The sequence below is a fragment of the Ambystoma mexicanum genome, chromosome 1q (assembly GCF_040938575.1).
Source record: "Ambystoma mexicanum isolate Mex_15411 chromosome 1q, UKY_AmexF1_1, whole genome shotgun sequence".
Classification (NCBI taxonomy): domain Eukaryota; kingdom Metazoa; phylum Chordata; class Amphibia; order Caudata; family Ambystomatidae; genus Ambystoma; species Ambystoma mexicanum.
In genome coordinates, this window is record NC_090922.1 from 176,256,343 (window position 1) to 176,279,724 (window position 23,382).

The 23,382-nt window shown below is 43.0% G+C and overlaps 1 protein-coding gene across 4 annotated transcripts in view; it reads left to right on the forward strand.

Moving 5' to 3' along the window:
* Nucleotides 1-23,382, forward strand: part of LOC138526227 (T-cell-interacting, activating receptor on myeloid cells protein 1-like) — a 733,986-nt gene that overhangs the window by 14,533 nt on the left and 696,071 nt on the right. For all 4 annotated transcript variants that reach the window (XM_069636718.1, XM_069636712.1, XM_069636798.1 and 1 more), the window contains one exon: nt 10,401-10,530. The gene's annotated coding sequence lies outside the window, so the exon portion shown is untranslated. The remainder of the gene's footprint in view (nt 1-10,400; nt 10,531-23,382) is intronic.

A 23,382-nucleotide genomic window follows, 5' to 3' on the forward strand; every position in this document is an offset into this window, starting at 1 on the left:
CAAGTAGAAATCTTGGAGACTTATACAGTAGTTTTTGTAGTAGGTGCTTTCCAATGATATGAGACTTGTACTCAGAGTGATCAACAGTACATTTGAAGTGCTGAACTATGATGATGGAGTCAGATGAGATGTAGAGGTCTTGGATGTGATTGGGGGATGGTTGTGTGACTGCTTAGCTGTATCCAATGAGGGAATGGCACAGAGGGTGAAGTGGAAATGGTAGAAGGGCTGTCTAAGACTTACACGCTCTGCGGACACGTTGGCTGTCTGCGGACAGGGCATGCCACATCCTGGGTTTTCCAGCAAATGCAGCATGGAAAGGGGACTGTAGGGATTGGACAATCAGGTGTTGAGGTTGTGAAGTTGTGTTGAAAGAGGCTGTGTGTAGTGAAGATGGCAGAGGTGGAGAAATTCAGGGTGTTGGTGGTTGGAGATGTGTTTGTGCACGGTTTACAGCAGTATGCTCAATGCAGGCATGTGGCAAACAATTTTGATGTTAAAGGAGTGGAGGTGGTATGGAGCACTGTGCCCGGTTGCAATGTACAGGGAATTGTGCAAGTTTGTGAAGATATGGGTAGGATGAACAGTCCCCATGTGGTAGTTTTGCACTATGGTGCTTTGGGTTTGGGCTATGTCAGTGTCCCTACTTTGTTGGCAGATTTGGAACACTTTGTTCAAGCAGTAATGAACTTCCTTCCAAATGCCAAAGTTATTTTTTCTGGATTAGTACCTAGGGCAACATGGGACAATAGTTCTGTTTTTTGTCTTCAGCAAAACATTGCTAGGTGTGCAATCAACCAAGGCATGTTTGCTTTCCTGCTTAGAGCTGGTATGTTCTTCTGTAATAATGAGAATATTGATTCCAGTAATGCTGTTCATTTTAAAGAAGATGGCATTTTTTTTATCGTTTATGGGAAATGCCATGCTGTTTTGGAATGTAAGGGTTGCTTTGGAGAAGCTTATGTGAAGATTTTAGGAATACAGTAAGAAAAAAAAAGTAAAAATACAAAATAACAGGTGTCTGTCAAGCATCTGCAAAAAAAACCAAAAATAACGGCTCTTTTCAGAGCCAACCTCAAAGGGGAAATGGGGCACACTATTTAAATTTAAATTCATTACACTCAGATTTTCGATATGTCTGCGGACACCGCGTATTACCGATGGGGATTTTGGGATGGAGAGGCATGCAAATGAAAAAGAGTAGAGCAAGGGATTGGTCAATAATGTTTACTGGGTGTTTTGTCTAAGGAGAGAGTTTGTCAGAAAGTATTTTTCCTGAGAGAAGAACAGATAGCTATGGCTGTGTGTTTTAGAAAACAGATTATCTGGATTTTGGAGACTCATGGATACATTGGTTGGATGTGCGTGCAGAACGCTGTGGAGTAGCTGCAGATCTTGAATTCCCTCATGTGGAAGTGCATTGGCATGGAGTGTGTGGAATGAAGTGGCTGAACTTGGTAGCTCTCTGTGCTACTTTGGAGACACAGCATCATCCAGACATAATTATAATTCATTGTGGAGGGAACAGTTTAGGACATGTGTCTGGAATTTCTTTGCAATTTGCAATGAAAGAAGGACTTGGGAAGGTCATGGACATGTTTCCAAATTCCCAAGTAATTTTTTCTTGTATTGCGCAAGGCCCTTGGGGACGTGGTGGTGGTGGAGGGGGTGAGGGTGCTGATGCCGAGGCTGAAGCAATTGGAGATCCCATCAGGAACCAGGAAGCAAAAGCAGCAAAAACAGGTGAATCTGCCAGGTTAATCTGCAGTTCTGGAAAGACAATGCTCTGTCAGGTAGCCAGAAGCACAATGACGATCAGCTCTTGGGTGTGGCCTTTTATAGGGGTACTGGGGCGCGCTTCGCGGACAGCCAGGATGTCCGCAGACACATCGAACACCAAAAAAAAGGCTCAAAAAGTTCCAGAAAGTATGTAGATCACCAGGGACATTGTATGGGACATGTGCAATGGTAAACTTCTACTATAAAATACTTTGGATTGTCCGAAAAAGTACTTTTAAAATTTTCGGGGCCCTGGACAGCGTCCGCAAATCAGGACACACGCTCCGCGTGGGTGTGGTCACAGGATGACATCCTGGACATTTTCGCAAATGGGACGGCTGTCCGCAAGACACTAAATGTGCAGGGACGGCTGTGCGCATGAGCGTGGGTGTTCTACAGACAGTGTTCGGGTCCTGAAACTAATCAAAAGAGCGACACATGTGCGACGGACAGTTACAGACAGGCGGGATGTTCGTAAGACCTATGGGTGTAGTGCGCATGTGCGTAGATGCTCTGCGGACAGTACGGACACTCCCATTTTAATTACGAACAGTACAAACAGGTATTGTGTCCTTAGGACACCTCCATTTTGGTTAATTACGGACATCCCAGACATCAAGGTTGTTCTAAGAACAGTTCCATCTTGATTGCGGACAGTACTGACAGGTATAGTGTCCTTAGGACACCTCCATTTTGGTTAATTGCGGACATTCTGGACACCTAGTGTGTTCTAAGAACAGTTCCATTGTGCTTGCAGACAGTACGGACAGGTATAGTGTCAATAGGACACCCTCATTTTTGTTAATTGTGGACATTCCGGACACCCGCGCTGTCCGCGGACACCCCAACTGCCTTTTTTTAAAAAAAAAAGAAACAAAGGACTGAATTAAAACACACACAATCTTTTTTTTTAATTTTATACAAATATAAAATGTATGAAAAAGAGGGGGAAGCAGAATCTGACACAAATACAGGGGAATTAGGGTCTTGGAGAGGATGGATGGGAGGGCATGAAGGGATGGAAGTCTCATCATAACGTTTTTCTAGGTACCGAGGGTTTGGGGATACTTGACTGGGACATGGAGAGGGGGAACATGTGCTTGTGGAACAATGATATTTATTTTTTTCTTTTATGTGGTCCTCCACAAAATGTTTTAAAAGATTGAACTATTCCATAAGCATATCCATCTTTTGTTCCATGCACTGCAGAGCATTTTCTAATGTCTCTTTGTCATTTCCTCAAGTGGGAAATTATCTTCAAGCCATTCCAAAGTACTGGACATTTCTGTGTAAAAAGAAATATATTACTTTTAGTGTACCTAATACAGAAAGTTTAGAAATATATAAGAAAAATGAAGTTTACTTATTCGTTTCTGGTAAGTTTTGTTGTTACTGTTGTGTAGGTCTACTGTTGCTTCTTGCTGTGCATTTTCTGTGAGGTAATTATGTTGAAGCATATCTTTTTTTGTTTTGGTATATTCCATTTTAGTACATGTGCTATTTAAATGGACGTTTGATGTGTTACATATATAGGTTCCACTTCTTATTTATTATTACATATAATGTGTTATGAGCTGCTTTTCAAACTTGTTCAGTGTTTATATGGCATGATAGAACAATCTAAGATACCCCCTGAGTTTTTGGGTAGTGTTTATGTTGTCCGCGTCCTCCGCGGACATATGCACAGTCCGCGGACATCAAAATCACTAGCAAGGGGTTTGGTATATTCTATGTTACATGTATATATGTTACATGTATATAAAGTAAAGGAATCCCAGTAAACATCTATCAAATTCACACTATGTATATGTATATTCAGTAAAAAAAACTTTGATAAAGGGAAGTTATGGTTAAGTTGTGCTATTAAAAACCTATGAAATTCAGTAAAAAAACGTTGTTAAGGGGACGTTCTGGTTCCACGGAAACCACTGAAATTCGCTAGTTATGGTAAACTAAGCAACCATAATTCGCGCCACCACCGTGCATTGCTAAGACTAACACCCAGGACATCAAAGATGACATCACACATGTCATTGATGGCATCACTGATAACATCACATGTGCATTTACTTTTCATGAAAGGTTATACAAGGGATTCTATAATGTTGTCAAAAAAGTGTCAAGGATCATTGGAATAAATATCATGAGCTATGCAGTGCATTAAGCAATGCATTGATATAAATAGCATTCTATTATGAAGTTCTTTACAGTATAGTAAGATACTCATGTATAAACATAAGCATTGTGTTCAGCATGCATGATGGAGGTGCAATATTCATAATCTTCCCATGTTGAATAGTGAAATGATAAATGCTTTCTTATTAGAGTTTTGCGTACTGTGCAACATGTAATAGGTATCTAATAAAACCCACTTACTACATAATTTCATTATTACATACAAAACACAAAGACACAATAACACATACAAATATGAGTATATAAAGGGAACGTGAAGTACGCAAAAAAAGCAGCAGTAGAACCAGAAAATGTTCATAACCCAACTGATTATCTTTATGCACAGAAATGATTGCTCTGCTTCAAACCTACTACTTCCCTATGTATAAATATCACATGATGTGACTGAACCCTAATTAAAGTAATGCGAATACAAATATGAGCATATCCAGAGAAAGTACAGTAATAAAAAAACAGCAGAATAATAAGAAAGTGTTGATAACCTTACTGATTGTCTTCATACACAGAAAGCATTGCTGTCTTTCAAGTGTGTATTTTCCTTATGTATGTGTTTCATATGCTGTGAGTGCACCCTAATTGAATTATTGTAAGAACATATTTGAAGTATAAGTCTACAAATATAGTAATTTTTGATTTCTTTGTTCCTAACTATTACTGTCTAAGATATATCACTAAAGGAAAAAACAGTGAGTCAGACATGTGATGTCCTGGGTGTTAGTCTTAGCAATGCACGCTGGTGGCGCGAGTTATGGTTGCTTAGCTTACCATAACTAGCGAAGTTCAGGGGGTTTTCGGTTTTACTTGCAACCATAACGTTCATTTAACAACTTTTTTTACTGAATTTCATAGGTTTTTAGTAGCGCAACTTAACCATAACGTCCCTTTAACAAAGTTTTTTACTGAATATATATATATATATATATATATATATATATATATATATATATATATATATATATATATATATAATTTCCTTTTTTAAAAACACGGCAGCAGTTTGACATGCTTTGCGTCCAGCAGTCTGTGTCTAAACAGTGCATTAGTGATATATGCTAATTCATTCATGTTCCTGGTACATATATTTTGATGATCTGATGATATTGTTTTCTGCAAGAGTATCAATTCCATGTATTACAGATGACTCATACCTGCAAAGGTGCAAAGGTCATACCAGGGGTATGTGGAGGAGAGGAAATGTGTAACCCCAGATGATTAATGATACACAGAGAAAGGTTTCCTGCTAGGTTGTGCTTTTGAAAGGCTAGTGAATAGTTATTCTCTCACCTGTCATTGAATTAACTCTGCCCCAGTCCTAATGGACATCAGAGGTACGGGTCTGTTAGTGAACATCCCAATGTACACATAAATCATCTTACCTGTTCATGCAGCTATTTCACCTAAGTGGATCTGGTCCCAGTAAAAGGCAAAACAACTAATACAAAATTCAAAGTGTACTTCAAAACATGCAGTTTGCTGCGATCAGTGGAACTATAAAACTATCTGCTGGTGCGAAACACAAAGGTTCAAATGCACCCCTAAAAATAAAAAAAAATATCATACTTTTCCACATTTCAGAACTTTGATCAGGAAATGTGGAGGGAGCTGCATTGGGAAGAATTCTTTTAACAATAGTTGGAGTGCATTGGATAAATGGCACTGGTAGACAAAAAGTAGATATATCGCACATATTTTCAAAATGAAGGAGACCCAGACAGTAAAAGCTGCCGATAAAAGAAATGCGGTTTAGTTCATGTTTCCAAACATCAGCAGCATTTACCAAAGGCAGAAAAATAATACATATCGAGTTTAAATCAGAAGACAATGACCATTGTTCATGTAGCCTGCCGGACACACTTTGTACAGTGACATAAAACTGACTCTGAAGAAACTATTTGACTATTTGGGTTACAAAGATACAATAAGATGCAGGTAACACAGTGGAGGTTGCAGGGTGGCAAAGGGGCACTGCTATGTGGCTAGTGACCAGTCTCACTATATGAAACTGTCTTTTTCACTCAACAGTCATTTAATTTTGAGCTGTATACATTTTAATCAGTAAGGGTATGTATTTGGTTTCAGACAGCAGGATAGCCATGTTTTCCAACTGTGCAAAATATAATTCAAGCAATAAAATGTTTACATTTTTTCTTATCAGAAAATACATTTGAGTACCTGTTTTGCTTTCACAAAGGGCACATATATTTCTGTTTCCTCCCCAGTACACTGAATTAAAATTTTGGACGCTAGAGGGCAATTACTCACGCAAACACTCAGCTAGGTGGTAAAAATGGCTCTTTGCGGCCTCTTTATTCACAAAAGCATACATGAATAAATAAATGCAACAAGAATAATAAGTAAATAAATCAATGAAAAAAGTCTAAATAAAATACATCACTGCTGACATCGCCGCAAGGCACACCCTCATCTCGCCAGGAGTCACTGAGAAGCTCCCAAACAGTCAGGCAGAGAGATCTCGGCATAAACGGGCCTGCAGCAATGTGTCCATCCTCCAAGTGAAGCTTTCTACCTAACCGCTTCGGTACCCCTAATTTTAAGCCCTCCATAAATGCAGGGTGACACCTTCTAGAATCTTCTGGCTCTCGGAGTTTCCACTCATTGGCAGCTCTCATGGGCCGCCGGCCAGAGTGACCCACGGTAACTTCAAGGAGCAGAACTCTTCCTTTTCTCAAGGAAGCACACAAACAACTCTATAACTCATCTTCAGATTTGACAACATCCATGGTAACGCTATCAGGTGCCAGTCGGCAGCTGCTTATCCAAGCCTCTTCACACACCGTGTCCAATGAATAACGTTGAAAAAAATGTTACCAGTGTAATAGTACGAACAAGGCTGAAAATATGTTTATCCACTGACTAGTTTACATCAAGTGCAGATTCCACTGAGGGCTGTAGCAAATGTCCATTATGGCTCTGAGCACACAAGAATGCACTGCGCACCAGTGCCATGTTTTAGTCCAAAGCTTTACAGTACCATACATATCTAAATTGTATAATGGCACATGAGGATTTCAATATTTAGAAAGTATTTCTGCCATTTAGTGTATCATTTTCAACATAAAATATTTTTTTTTCCACAGGAATACATAATTATCTCAGAATGTGAAATAATGTTCTCAGTTGTTATATGTCTTTATACAACACGCAGACATTGTCAGTTTGTGATATAACTATTCCACCATGTAGTGGCTGTGTTTCCTTATATATTGTACACATTTTATCTTGTTATATAAGGCATTTCCTGAAAGACAAACATGACTAATTATTCTAAAATATGTGTTGTAGTATATGTTACGTCACCTCTTGCTATTGTGTCCAGGCACAGACAAATTCAGATACCCACATATATTGCATCACCTAAAGAATGCCTACCTGAGGGAAGAAGATCTTTGGTGGGAGCGCTTAATAGGAGGCTTGAGACCTTCCTGGACCATAGCAGCCACAAAACCTTTGGGTCAGATCTTTGTACAAGCAGCTCTGCAGCCTTCTCAGAGTGGGTCAACACAAACAGTTTGTGGGGAGTGATCATCTTCTGTTCTTTTGACCTCGTCCTTACCTTTACCTTTTACCATCTGTGTTTCCACCCTGGCCCTCATTGTTTATCAGTCTATCAGTTTTAACTTGTAATACAATTGAATTCACATTTTTATTTCTAGCTCCAATTCCTCAGGCGGATTTAGCATTGGGGGTCTTATCGCTGGTTTTCATTGCTAATTCCAACAGTGCTAATTTCTCAAAGGTCAGTTCCCCCAGAGGAATTAGCATTCATTTTCATGAACCCTTATTTCGGCAGAGTGGTCAAAGTGGTGGCAATTCCATTGCGCCACTTTTTCCTCTTTCTGCCGAACCTGTAATAAGGCTCAAGTAAACATCAATCCTGTTACATTTTTGTACAATCAGACACAATTTCAAGCCAACATCCAATTAATTTGCATATCAAGTTAGCAAGACAGCATCATTGCACACAATATGTGTAATATCTTCGTGTGTGGGCTTCCATATAATCCCACACCACCTCTGTGGGGACTTCAACATCATCACAGAAACAAAGAAGAAAAGTGAGTCACATTTTGATTGGTTTGTTACAAAATTATCAAATAGTTAAACTGAATCTGGAAGTGTGCTGTGCTATTAGAGAACACTTCTGTAAAGTATTGATTGTATACAATTCTGTAGACATACAAAATGCAAATAAAACATCTTGAATTCATTTATTTTCCATTTGAGTGCAAAGAGGAAAGGGTTCAGGTCATTAAAACACAATTGTGTTTGGGTATAAATGGTTCCCATGAATCTGCTGTCTACTGCCTAAGCATGAAGGCCATCAGATTCATTGAGTGTGTTTAAATTTCTGTGTTGATGACTGCAATGCCACATCCAGCCTTCGGGGGCAGATCTGAGAATAAAATCAACACACCAAAATAAAGACAGGTCCCCACAAGACACATTTTTTAAAAGTTGTAAAAATTGGCAGTGGTGTTTTTTAAGATGTTTTGAGTCATTTTGAAGACATTACCACGCGGGTGGACTTGGGTTTAGGTCCCCACAGTGAAATCAAGTCCCCACAAAGTGTTGTGCTTTCATACCACACGCATGCACATGCTCACGAAAGCACACGCACACACGTACACACGCACGTATACGCACGTAGATAAAACAATTTTAAATTAACGTTCATATCATAAATATGACTGTATGGAGAGGCGTCCGCCAAGGATGTGTTATATATATCTACATCAATTCTGTCATTGAAGAACTGTCTAATGCTAGCTTGGAGTTTCTTTTGTTTGGGCAATGAAAGAACACCAGCGCTGGTTTTATTCGGACAACGCTGTTCTCTTGTCCACTGTCCATACAGGCTTGAGAGCATTGCTCCTTTGTTTAAAAGTAACTATGAAGAGCTGGGGTTGGAACTTCATGCTAGCAAAACAAAATCAATGGTTTTAGGTCCCAGAAATTCAAAAATGAAGCCTCTTGACCTAACCATAGGGAGACCGCAAACTAGAGCACGTGTTTTGGTATGACTGCCGAGGTAGCCGGTTTACAAGCAACACTGGGTGGGATCATCAATTGCTTAAAGCCAAGGCAAATCTGGCGAAAAGAACACTGGGGTTCTGAAAAGATTCTATTTCAAACATGGTGGAGGTGCAATCAGACCAGTCCTGGAAATCTACAAGCTGCAAGCAAGGGCTTCACCCTTGTATGGTGCTGACATGTGGGGCCACATTAGGGCTCGATCCTTGACTACAATTGAAAATGCATTTCTAAAGGGAGGCCTCGTGTTACCCCAATGTGCCCAGAGTATTCATGTATGTATGAAATGCGATTTGACCGTAATTGATGAGGAAACAGCTATTAGACCAGTATTTTCCTGGATAAAGCTATGGGGGGATCCCTTCCCTAGTAAAATATTGCAAAGCTTTGGCCTACATAATGAAGTTGGTGGTGGGGGTGCAACATCCCATGGCTTGCTCATGTCAGGAGGTGCCTCATAGCATTTGGATTTGTATTGTCTTTGTATGGCACTGAATTCTGTTAATAAGGACTCAAAATGTAGGGTTGAAAATCCCTATGCAGAATGCATAAGGAGTAAGATGTAAAGTTCATGCATTACTTTACTTCATGGCATGCACTACCTCAATCCAAGAAATATCCATGGGAATGAAGATTACCTCGACACCATTGACCCACTATGCACGGGCACTTTATATCGATTTTAGAATTGTCTGTTTGAAGGTACAGGCCCACACTAGTCAGTGAAAAAACATGCCAGGGCCGAGCTAGCCAATGTGTGGGCAGAGAGGGATGATGCCAGGTATTGGATGTTTTTATGTGATGGTTACATCAGTTGAGAATTGCCTATCTTAAAACTTTTATGTTTACAAAATGTGCACCTTGTACGAAGCTATGGAGCTTGGAAAATGCTCGTCCAATATGGATGTGGTTTATACTGTGTCAATATACATCCATCGGGCATGGGTGAAAAGGAACACTTCAGCATTACCATAGAGGGAATTATTTATTTTTTCTTTACTGCTTTTATAGTTTCTCTTAGAAGACTAACTCTCTGCATTTCGAATTTTATATTGGATGTCAATTTTGCAGGATGCTGTGTGTAGATGCCGTTTATGAATAGTTATTTATGATGTTGTTTTGTACCCGACGACTGCAGTCCAATAAAGGTTGATGATGATAATTAAATATAATAGACTAAATTGGTCTTCTTGGTTCTGTGTTCCCAACATTATATCAAGTGTGTGGCTACTCCATAAGTAACAGATATATTGTTTGATGATTTACAAACAAGAGTGTCCGCAAGGGACCACACAGCAAGGTTGCACAATATAGGTCTTTACCAACATTTACATGTTTTCTCAAAAACCGGACATGTCTTTCATTTTCTATAGGCGTCTCGCAATATGAACAGAAAGGACATGTTGACTTGAGCCATATTGAAGTCAAATGTGAAAGAATCAAAATGTCCGTACAAGATTTGATGAGCAGACTATGTGAGAAAGCTGGCTAAATGCGATTCAGGTAAGCCACATATCCCAGAACCTCCACATACACCACAAATCAGGGCCAAGAGCCCATTACAATTGCCATTGTTTAATTGGTCAAGTCCCAAAGAAATTACCCAATGTTTGTCTTTAGTGAGATAACCCAGTAAAATAGAATTTTGCGCTTGATATAATATTATAAACCTAGGTACCCTGATACCAGAAATACAAGAGCGCATGGCGTTCTTTCAGATGGAAGTAAGCAAGTTTTGTACAACTTGTGTTCCGTTATTTCTAACGCAGTGTTAGGAATAGCACCCCAAATTTCTGTTTTATATATGGCAACCACAATGGTCTGCGCCATATGCACCTGGACAGCAGGTTCTAATACTATTATTGCCAAATAAATCAATGAAGCTCTTACACCCCTTCTCCCCACGAATAAAGCTGTTTTTGGTCATTTGATCACTCTAACCAGCACTACTGTACGTCTCCCATCTAAAGAGCAGAATTACTCTTTTTGTTCCATCCTCTTACCACCTGAGGTTTGCAGGAATTCGATTTTTCCCTGAGGGTGACAGGCAAAACATTGTACTTTGTTGCTGCAAATTTCAGTGTACAAATTCAGTTGATACTGTGCGTGTGTGTGCGGTGTCTTGATATTTGTGTGTGTGTGTGGTGTCTTTTGATATTAAATTGGCACCATCAGGATTGGCCACCAGGGGGCGCAGTGATGTGAAATCCCTGTGTGCTGCTCCTCTTTCACAGGACGAATTGCTTGGAGAGGCCCCCCAGAAAGCCCACCAGTGAGAGAATAGATCCCCCCCGCATAGGTGTCAGACACCAAGATGGACCCCCGGTCCAGGTTGCGTGTCTCTAGACCCCGGAAGACCAGAGAACTGTCTCAACAAAAGGCAACAGAACGCCACGAGATCCCGAGCCGCCCCAGAGCTCTGGGAGGAAGGGCAGTGAGCCCCCCAGAGGCGGTGCCTTAAAAACATTGCAGTTGGTGTCATCCTTGTTGATCAATGGGCCGCCGGGGACACCTTCGCCCCCCACTGCCCCGCCTGTGAGCGAAGACGTGTGCAGAGACTTTATGGGACACCAGAGCCCCGAGGGCATGCAAGACAGAACCAAGGCCCGCACCAGCTACATCAGACTGGCAGGAGGTGGCTTTGCAAGCCTTCTCACACGAAAAAGACTGTGAATAAGAACTGTGTGACATCCGAAACAGCAGCCACCGGCCAGTAACAGAGCTCTGCTCCTCGGCTGGCCACAGCGACCCCCAGGGCAGCCTTCTTCAGGCGGTGCCCCATCTGGCCTCTTCCATACCGGTGAACCGGCACTGTGGTGGGAAGCTGCCTGAGGCCTTTCCTACCCCCCCCCACGTGACATGGGTCAGGGACGAAGGTCCAGGATTTTCCGGGGTATCTGGATGCAGGAACATTCAATGGAGATCCACCACTGGGTATACGGTGAACCAGTAGGACACACCTAGAGATCCCAATGGGCCGCAGGAGTAAAGCAGGTGGGGCAGGCACCCTGCTTTTTGCGGAAGCGGTGCGTTGCATGAGAGCCCTATTTTCCCCATGCAGTGCCCTGCATTACCACCGTACTGCCCATTACGCATGAGGTGACCCCACCCCCCACACAAACCCAGTTATAACTCTGTGCCTATGAGAGATACCCAGTGGGCATTGGACTAAGTAGAGACTCTGTTGCCTTCTCCACATGTTACCCTGCTGGAGTCGCCTAGCTATGTGGGGGGTGGCCGGTGACTGCTCTGCACCTGGTGTCCCATCACCTACCTGAAGGAGTCCTCATGGAGGTCATGGAGGTCGTGGGGTGATGTCCTGATACCCCCAGTGCAACCTCCCTAATAGCCATAGCTGACTTATCCAGCACCTTCTCTGCTCAGCTCTCACTAAGGGGCCGGAACCCCACAGCAGCGACTACTCCTCGCCCCGGCCGCCTGGAACAGAGGTCCTCAGCACCCCAGAGAATCAGTGAGGGGCACAAACAAAAGTCCCGCCACGACCAGCAACCTGCACCAACGCAGGCAATCATGCCAACGCGAGAGCAGGCCCGATCAATGAGTAAAGGTATGGCGGCATTCCTTGAAGAGATTAGGGGCTTTAGGGCCGACATTGGCAAGAGGCTTGACAGGTTGTATAAAAAAATAGACAGCATGGACAATCGCATCAAACACCTAGAAGCCAACAGAACCTCCGTGGACCTTTTGGAAACCCAAATTGACATGCGGCTCTCGGAATTGGAGTGGAGAGAGATAAAGTGTGCTTTAAAGATGGACGATTTTCAAAATCGAGAACGGTGCAATAACTTAAGGTTTTTTGGATTCTCAGAGCGCAATGGTGAATATAAACAATGGACATGACTAAAGCCATAAACGCAGTGGTCTTCAAGCTCTTTAATGATGGAAGCAACAATGAACCGAACATCAACAGAGCGCATGGAGCGGGAGGGAGATACAGGGGGCCAAGATCCATCCTGGCAAGGTTTCACTACTTTACTGAGAAGTCAAAGATTTTGCAGCTGGTAAGGAAGAGGGGCCCGATAGAGTGGGGGAACTCACAAACAACTGTACCAGGATCTCTCTGCTTTCACTCTCACAAGGAGGGGCCTCTGCAGGCTTTAACAATGTGACTCAATGCCAAAGGAGTTAGTTACAGGTGGGGATTCCCCTTTTCCCTTACATTCAAGTACGAGGGGTACAAATTCAGCCTCGTGACAGAAAATGATATACGAAGAGTGACACAAGAATTGCTGGGTGATGCTGCCCCAGCCCCTGCATCGGAGCACCGAGGGGGAGTCTTGAGTGAATCTCAGAAGGCGAATGGGTTTGTGGCCAGACGTTGTGTTCAGGGCCACAAGATATTCAAGAAACTAAACCCAGTGTCCCCGTCGAACCCATAAAGCCAAGGCTAAGTACTTGATGGCCCATTGAAGGGTCAATGCAACCTAACAATTTGTGAGAACCCGTAGCTTCCAGGTAGAGGAAATGTCAACTGATCAGGTCTGGCGAGGCACACAAGGTGGGCCTTACGAGAGGCTGGTGGGCCTTGTGAGAGGCCGGGGGGGTGCTAGTGGTGGCCGGCCCATGACCCAGGCGATGGGGTGTGACCAATATGTGTTGTCCAGCTCTTTTCTGTGGGATCAATTGGGTTTGTAGCCCCTTGGGGCGGGGGGTGGGCCAGAACATGTTTATCGAATTTGGACTAGCTGGGGGGCTCAGAGGAGTCAACTTGCTTCACACAGGCCAGGGAGGAGGATAGGAAATGGTGGCCTGGTCCAGCAATGCGATAAATGTTGCAAACAGTCCAGGCGGCAAGGGGTAAGGGGGCAAAGTTGGGGGGTTTGTTGGTCATTGAAGGGAAGTTCAAGTTTTGTAAACTACCAAAAAGCAGGTCCATCCAGAGGGGAATTTTACTGCAATCAGTAAATTGCCAGAGATCATGGCCCGGGGGGGAGTGTGCACCGGGATGCCAAATCGGAGACGTATGAAAGAAAACTATACCCCGCCCAATGGCTGACATCACAAATACACAGGCAGTGGGTTCACTAAATGTGAGCGGTCTAACCTCCCCACACAATAGGTCCTTAATGATTTGAGAATTCAACCGACTAAAGCTAGACTTAATGTTTTGACAGGAGACCCAATGGCAAAGGGGGAGGGAACCGTCCCTGAAAGCGAGGTCAATAGGGGAGGTATTCCACGCGTCCGCCCCAACCAAAAAAAAGGAGTAGCCCCACTAGTATCTAGCAAGCTACATTTTGTATTGAAGGCATAGTCTCAAGATCCGGTGGGCCAATTTGTGTTGGTCAAGGGCTTTACGATTACAGTGGTTTAAATCTATTGCCCAAATGAGGCCCACAACCACTACTGGGAGTCGTTCAAGTGCAAAATCCAAACCTTTGCAGAAGGCACACTAATAACAGGAGGGGATTTTAACATGGTCCTGCACCCCAAAAGTGAAAGAAAGAGATCAGGTCCCTACACTGTAACTCAAACATAACAGAGGTTTTCTGTTTGCTTCCAGAAAGTCAACATGGAGTCGGGAGTGACAGACACTCACACGAGGGGACAGGGTCAGAACCCGCTTTTTACATACTACTCAAAGGCACATGACACTTTCTCAAGGATAGATTATATCCTTGTAGAACACCCCTATTGGAGCTTGTGATTGAAGTTGCCGTGGAGGTAATCCCGTGGTCTGATCACGACCTGGCGAGAGTTCGAATTGGGGTGCCCCACTGCGTGCAGCACAACACTCGGTGGTCGTGCAATGACCAGTTGCTACAGGACAAAGAACTAGCCCAGGGACTCTTCAAACCAATTATAGAATTTTTCAAAATCAACGACGACCTGGAGGTGGGGACCGCAGGGGTCTGGGAGGCATTTAAGGCCATGACTAGAGGCGTTCTGATAGGAATGGGCTCAAGGAGAAAGAGAAAGGGCACATGAGGAGAGGGACCTCAGGGGGAAACTTGAGCCCATACAGCCGGGGGGGGGGGGGGGGTACGGAAAACCCAAATGTTCCCAGGGCAATGGGCTAAATTGCAAGAATATAAAACTAAGTTGATGGCCCTTAGGGTCAGCCAAACAGAGAGAAAAGTCTCATTTTTTAAAACAAAAGTACATGGAAAAGGGGATACGGCCAATAAAATACTGGCATGGAGGTTGAGGGAGCAGAGAAGGAGTAGGGGGATAGATGCGATTTGCTCAAAAGGAGGTGAAAAACATCTTGAAGACCCACAGATAACTGAGGAGTTTGTTTATTTTATAAAACACTCTACAAAGAATACAAGCGGGACAGGTCAGAGGTTGACCGGTTCCTGGACTCCCTCCCAATCCTGTGTCTCCCAGTGGAGAAGGCAGAACCCATGGAATCTCTCATTACTGCCCAGGAAGTGATAGACACAATTAGTGGTATGAAGGGGGCACCACTGCGGGGGAGGATGGATTATGGTGTCCTTGTACAAAACATTTCATTCTACCCTGTCTCCATTTATGGCCAAACTGTTCAACAGCGCACTGGAGACGGGATCCCTCACTCAGTCTATGCTGGTGGCACTGATAGAAGTGATACCATAGGAAGGTGAAGGCTCAGCCCAGTGCCAATCTTAGAGACCCATTTCCCTGGTTCACGGAGATCAGGTGGGATTTATCCCGGGACGTCAGGGAGCTGATAACATAAGGAAGTCCATAAACCTAATGCATGAGGTGAGAGGTAGCGGGGTTGAAGCACATCTGATATTGATAGACTCAGAAAAAGCCTTTGAACGTCTCAAGTGGCAGTACATGGGTAAAGTCTTGCAGAAGATCGGGCTCGGCATGAACTTGAGGCGGTGAATATCAACACTATACAGCGGCCCCACAGCAAAAGTGGCTGTTATCGGCACTGTTTCCTCCCCCCCCTTCACCTCTCTAGAGGAACAAGTCAGGGCTGCCCCATCTCCACCTTGCTGTACTCCCTGGCTATGGAGCCCTTGGCAATTGCCATTAAGGAGAACGGGGGGATTACGGGAATTCAATGTGGTGAAGTAGATTTTAAGCCCTCCTTGTTTGCCGACGATATCCTTTTTTACCTGATGAACCTATCAGAATCTCTCCCCAAACTCTTATGCCAGATACAGGACTTTGGTAGGTTCTTGGGCCTGAAAATTAACCTCCCTAAGTCCAGTGTGATGTTCATAGGAGCGGATGATTCAGTGACCATAGGCCGGGAGACAATATTTGGAATGAGAGGTGAGGATTCCTCCTCCCTGTACTTGGATATTTGCCACCTTAAAGACCTGTCAAGACTAGTAGGGGTGAACTATATCCCCATCCTGGAAGAAATAAGATTAGATCTTCTCCGCGGGGCACTCCTCACCCTCTCTTGGTTCGGGTGGATGTGTCTGTGATAATGAATATTCTCTCCCGCCTTCTATACTTATTCTCCACCCTCCCCTCACCCCTTCCACAGACTTTCTTAGTGAAATTACAACCCATGGTGAACCAGTTTATATGGAAAGGAAAAAGGTTTAGAATTAAGTATGCCACATTGACCCTCCCCAGGGATTTTGCGGGCTTCAGCCTCCCGGACTTCAGATTATATTATAAGGAAGCTCAGCTCTGAGTGATGTTGGAGCATTTGAGGGATGACATTGGATCTTACTGGACATATATAGAAGACACAAACACACCCACCCAAAAAAAGCCAGGGACCTTTTGTGGGTCCACCCCAACGAGATACCGCCCTACGTTAGAACCCATACGACCCTATCAGTGCTATGGGGACTGTGGAAGCATAACAAAACAAATGCTCTGCTGTCCTCTTGGCCCTCACCCCTGAGTTTGTTGTGGGATGCCCCTCATGACCTGGGAAACAAGGGCTACTGGAATATGCAGCAGTGGTCAGACGGCGGGTTGGAGAGGGTAGCCCAACTGTTCAGGGAGAGCTCATTTATTGAGTATGAGGCCATGGTAGAGTCCCTTGGAAGGAACAAATTAACTGTCCTTGAATACCTGCGCCTGAAGGGTATTTTGACTGACCCCAAGTTGTATGTTAACAGCTCCCGGGCCCCTTCCACTTTTGAGAAAATCCTATGTGAATCCACAGCAAGGAAGGGAGTACTGTCTAAGATTAATTGGGTACTAGTCACGGCTGAGCTGGAGGGGAGGCAGACATTCAGGCAATGCTGACAAACAAGGGCGGGGGAGGAGATAATGGAGCATACATGGGGGAAACTATCAGCTAATGTTTGGTGGCAACCTGTATGCATCAGCCATGGAACACAACTTCAAGATCCTGCACTCTTGCCACCTGCCCCTCCCGTGAAACTATCCAAAATGTTCAAGGGATCCTCACCATTCTGCCCAAGGGAGTGTGGGCAGTGAGGAACGTGGTACCATATGTGGTGGGAGTGTCCAACTGTGCAGGTATATTGATATGATAAATCAATCAACCAATCAATATGAAGTCCTTAGTTGGATCAAAGACCTGGTCGGTGTGGCTCCACCTCTGTGCCCCTTCCAGGTTTTGTTAGGTATCCCACCCACTGATTCCGAAACCTCTAGGTTCCCAAAAATCAGTGAAGAAATGCTGAGAGCTGGAAAGGTAGCCATAGAACAGAAATGGAAAGACAGAACCACTCCAACTAAAAAGGAACTGTTAATTTAAATGTGGCACATATTTACGTATGATAAGTTGACCGCCATGGTAAACGACAAGATGGAAAGTTTCCTGATTGAGTGGGGTTCCTTTTTGTTGCTAGAGGGAGGGGAAAACCTCAGTCTGTAAGCCAAATTGTCTGACTGGGTTTAATGCACCTTCGACCTCTCGTGTTGGTGGGGACAGACAGTGTGCACAGATACGATAACCAGATCTTGAGGTGCCAGGCAAAGCTGAGTCTTTGGTCGCGATTATTAGCCTGCATGTCCCAATGGATGGACGGCCATGATAGTCTGTCTGAGGGGGGAGGGCCATGGGAGGGGGTGGGGATAAATTGGAATGTTAATGTAGCTACTGTTGGTTGAAAATGGCTATATTGCTTATTGAAAAATTGAATAAAAACGAAAGTAAAAAAAAAAATGGCACCATCCACAGAGCATCGAATGTGGATTTTTTCATGAAAGAACTGGTGAATATCTGCCTCCAACTTTGAGGTAGAATAAGCAGTTTCATTTAAGTAAAGTGAAAAAATAAGGGGCTACGACACAACCCTGACCTACACTTGTGAGTGCAGAATAATCCTTGTTCTCCCACCCCCCAGCTGCAAATGTTTCTGAAGACAATTCGCAAAGCACCTTCAATAAGGCATAGGTAACAGAAATATCCTTTACGACGACACATCATTTATTACGCAAGACTCTATTGAAGGCTGCTTTCAAATCCACAAAGACCAAGTAGAAGGCTGTCTCTCCAGAGTAACATATTTCTGCAGAAGGTGTTTAAGGCAACCTGCTCTATTGTGGATATACCGTTCTAGAATCCAACCTGTAAATGAGTCAACAGTTTGGCCTTGTGTTATCATTGTTCCAGGCGTGCCAACAATAAATTAACAAAAACATTTTAAAGAGTATCCAACAATGATAGAGAGGATTATACCAAAATTGTTGAGGGATACAAAGGAGTATGCATCCAAGCAACAGGATATATTGGAGAAGATTTTCCTTAGGAAGGGCTTTGAAGGTTATGAAAAGTACAATTACACCAAAAAATTTGGTACGTTTTTCAGGAACTCTTTTTCAACTCAGTATGGGCTGAAGCTGATACACTTAATACTTTTAAAGGTAATGATATTTTTTTCTGTGAGGAGGAAATGCTTCTAAGTATTAAAAACAAGCCTGTAGAGAAAGTGGCAGGCCTGGATGGCCCTTGCTCTGACCTTTTTAAATGGTGTCCTAACTGGTGGGCCTCTGTCGTGTCTTGCCTTTTGAATGCTACTCCGCAGGTTGTGATTGTGCCAAAGACATGGAGCGGCAGCCTTACTATCTATATTTTAAAAAAGGGTTATATTGATTTACCTACCGCCTGATCCGTACCTCTCAATTCACATGCATTTGGCGGGTGTCACCCGCCGCTTAGGCAGCTCTCTCACCCGCCAAGCCCCTTACACGCCCATAGGAATCAATGGGCTCTCACCGGCCAAATGCAAAATTGGGTTTTTTCACCCACCCAAGGGCCATGAAAGGTTGTGAGCTATGCCTGATCGGACTCCTGGATATGGCAAGAAAGATTTTTAATAAATGTTTAATGCACAGACTTTAGCATTGGGCCCTCTCTAAAAATATTTTAAATGCATCTCAAGCGAGGTAGACTACTGTTTTGTTTTGAACACCTTAATTAAAGAATATTGCCTTGTTAGATCGAAAAGATGTGTATAGCCTTTCTGGATTTGGAGAAGGTGCTTGACTCAATTTACAGAGACGCACTCAGGAAGACATTGAAAGCACTGTATGGTCCCCTAAGCCTTTTAAATCTTATCCAAGTCTTCTATATCAATACGTATACAGTGGTGCAATGTTCACCGGTGGGTAGGTTCTCTCCATATTTTGTGACAAATAAAGGGGTAAAACAAGGGTGTTCACTGGCCCCACTTTTAAAGAATGTATTTGTGGCAGAATGTAATCCTCTATCCAGTGGTAGCAGAGTGTTTCCACCGACCTTGCAGAATACTACATATGGCTCACATTTATACGCTGATGATACAGTGCCGTTAGTTCTGACTCTTGAGTATGCAGATCAATACTTTCGAAACAATGGGCTAAAATGAAATATGAATAAAACCAAAATAATGTTTTTTAGGAAAGTGAAAAATGCGTACTCACGAAACCTAAAAAGAGAAAGAATAGATGTAGTGTAGTCATACTGCTACCAGCGCATCACGTTTGCCAAGACTAGGAAATGGGCAACCCATATGAAAATCACTATTGAGAGAGCAACACTTTCAATGGGAGGTTTAATGAGATTCTATCACAAATGTGTGGTTCGCACTTGATGCTATTATTTGGTAGTACGATTTGGGCCTACACTAATTGTACACAATTAGAGGTACTACAGAATAAAACCCTGAAAATGTTAACTGGCACCCCAAACAGTGTTATTGGAGTGGAAATGGGGGTGCCTAATATGGTTGAACAGGCATGTTTGCAATTCAGTGCTTTTTTTCTGACAACGCCTGTAGTTGGTCTGGAGAATTCGAATATAAACAATGCCCTTGGAGAAATTGTCGATTTTGAGGCCAAAAGGAAGTACACATGTTATAATGAACGGTGCAATGTTTTACTAGAATGGGGTCTGCGATAAGTTAAAGAAAAACACAGTTGTGAGTATAAAAAAGGTAAAAAGGATTTACCAGAAAAAGTCCTTTTTGGGAGGCAGATAGGAGAAAGGTGGGTGATCTACCTTCACTTGTGTTATACAATTCCAAGCTGCAAACTCAGAACGTAGAAGGGGAAGTCTGCAAAATGACCTCACATGATTTCAGAAGATTAATCTCCCTCTATATGCCCAAAGACAATGGGAAGGGGCAGCTTTCTCTCCAAGCTCCCTCTCGTGCGAAACGGGAGCTATTGAAGATTTGAGCCACTTCCTACTTTATAAAAGATACATTGAGCTAAGAAGGAAGTAAAATTTGGGCTATGAAGGGAGTTGTTTCCAGTCACCTGCAAGAGAAATGAAATGCGAAAAATACAAGTACCAGAATCCTTAGAGACACTAAAGTCAATTAACTTGCTACACCTGAAAAGTAAATTAAGACACGCCTGAAAAGGAAAAGAAACACAGCCTCCCTGAAGATTGATGGAGTCATGAAAACGTGTGTTTGGAGGAGAAGTCAATGCAGGAAAACTTGACTGGCAACAGAGTGCGTGGCCTGTCACTATTTCTTAACGATTATGTTCCAGGAGTCCCAGGCTCAAAAGGCTGCAGCACCAGGGCGACAATGCCTTACAATGGAGAGCCACAATCATGGCTTTCCCCCTCCCCCTATCGGGAGTAAAATTTGGGCTATGGAGGGAGTTGTTTCCAGTCAACTGCAAGAGAAATGAAATGCGAAAAATACAAGTACCAGAATCCTTAGAGACACTAAAGTCAATGGCCCTCATTCCGAGTTAGGACTACACCATGGAGTAAATAGCTCCATGGTTGGCAACCATGGAGCTATTTACTCCATGGAATACCGGCATGGTGAATGGAGTAATTTCCGGTCCATTCCAAGGTTGGATGGACCGGTAATTCCCCATTCACCATAGCCCTTCCCCATCCCCATTTCTGCCCCCATAGGGCTCAATGGGAATGGGGAAGGAGGTAATTACGGCACCGTAAATTACGGTGCCGTAATTTACTCCAAGGTCACTTTGCGGGTCCCGTAATTTACTCCTGCTAAAAGCAGGAGGTAAAGAGGGACCCGCAAAGGGAACTTGGAATACGGAGGTAAGGGATTACCGCCATCGGTGCCCTTACAGGCGCCGGTAATCCCTTACCTCCAACCTCGGAATGACCCCCAATTAACTTTCTACACCTGAAAAGGAAATGAAGACACACCTGAAAAGGAAAAGAAACACAGCCTCCCTGAAGATTGATGGAGTCATGAAAACGTGTGTTTGGAGGAGAAGTCAATGCAGGAAAACTTGACTGGCAACAGAGTGCGTGGCCTGTCACTATTTCTTAACAATTATGTTCCAGGAGTCCCAGGCTCAAAAGGCTGCAGCACCAGGGCGACAATGCCTTACAATGGAGAGCCACAATCATGGCTTTCCCCCTCCCCCTATCGGGAGTAAAATTTGGGCTATGGAGGGAGTTGTTTCCAGTCAACTGCAAGAGAAATGAAATGCGAAAAATACAAGTACCAGAATCCTTAGAGACACTAAAGTCAATGGCCCTCATTCCGAGTTAGGACTACACCATGGAGTAAATAGCTCCATGGTTGGCAACCATGGAGCTATTTACTCCATGGAATACCGGCATGGTGAATGGAGTAATTTCCGGTCCATTCCAAGGTTGGATGGACCGGTAATTCCCCATTCACCATAGCCCTTCCCCATCCCCATTCTTAACTAAGAAGGAAGTGGTTGGAGCCCTACTTTATTCCATGTAATATTCGATTTTACACAGAACTGTTTTAATAATGAATTACTATAATACACATGTTACTTTCAGTTTGTTTCAAAATGTACAAGAAACCCTGTTCCATTGGGCTATGAAGGGAGTTGTTTCCAGTCACCTGCAAGAGAAATGAAATGCGAAAAATACAAGTACCAGAATCCTTAGAGACACTAAAGTCAATTAACTTGCTACACTTGAAAAGTAAATTAAGACACGCCTGAAAAGGAAAAGAAACACAGCCTCCCTGAAGATTGATGGAGTCATGAAAACGTGTGTTTGGAGGAGAAGTCAATGCAGGAAAACTTGACTGGCAACAGAATGCGTGGCCTGTCACTATTTCTTAACTAAGAAGGAAGTGGTTGGAGCCCTACTTTATTCCATGTAATATTCGATTTTACACAGAACTGTTTTAATAATGCATTACTATAATACACATGTTACTTTCAGTTTGTTTCAAAATGTACAAGAAACCCTGTTCCATTGGTTTAAATTAACTTCAATTACGAATTTTTAGGGTAATATCAAAGGCTGACAGCTTCGGACACACCCTCTGGGCGCATTTTAATTCTATGATGATGTCTTAATGATTATTTGTAGGTGTTATCTCTTTGGGAGGATTGTATTTATGTATTGCTGTTGTTTATATATGAATGTGCATGTATTTGGTATTCATGGAGGAATCCGATTCAATAAAGATTAACAGTATTACAATGAGATGTGATTGTAATTTGTGGGAATCACTGTTGTCACCTTTTTAAAAGTGTGGGATGATTTTGGTGTCTTTCTATGTTGGCTTATAAGACAAACTTCCACCAATGATGTTAAATAATTTGATAACAAATGGTATTGACATTGCTTGTTCATCCTTGAATTGCTCAATGGGAATACAATCCAATCCAGGAGTCTACCCTATTTCTGAACTACAGAACACAAAAGATATATGTCAAGGTCCATATGAGCTGCTTTCTATAGGAAATATTTTGCTTTCATTGGTCTCTTCTCGAAATAGCTGAGATCCAATTAAGGACTTGTGCTCATTGTTAACATATATATGTACACCTTAAAATGATTTAACCACCAGGCTTCTGAAATGACATCTTGTGGGTGCAGGTTGCGTCAGATCCTGCAGTAACAATCTTTTTAACCATTTTTTTTAACAACCTTTGTTTTATTTTATTGATTGTTGCAGAGTGGAGAAGACACTGCTTTAGATTCTGCACTGCACTTACCTGGTTAGGCAGGCAGTGACTGCAGGAGAGATTGAACTCTTCTTTGAG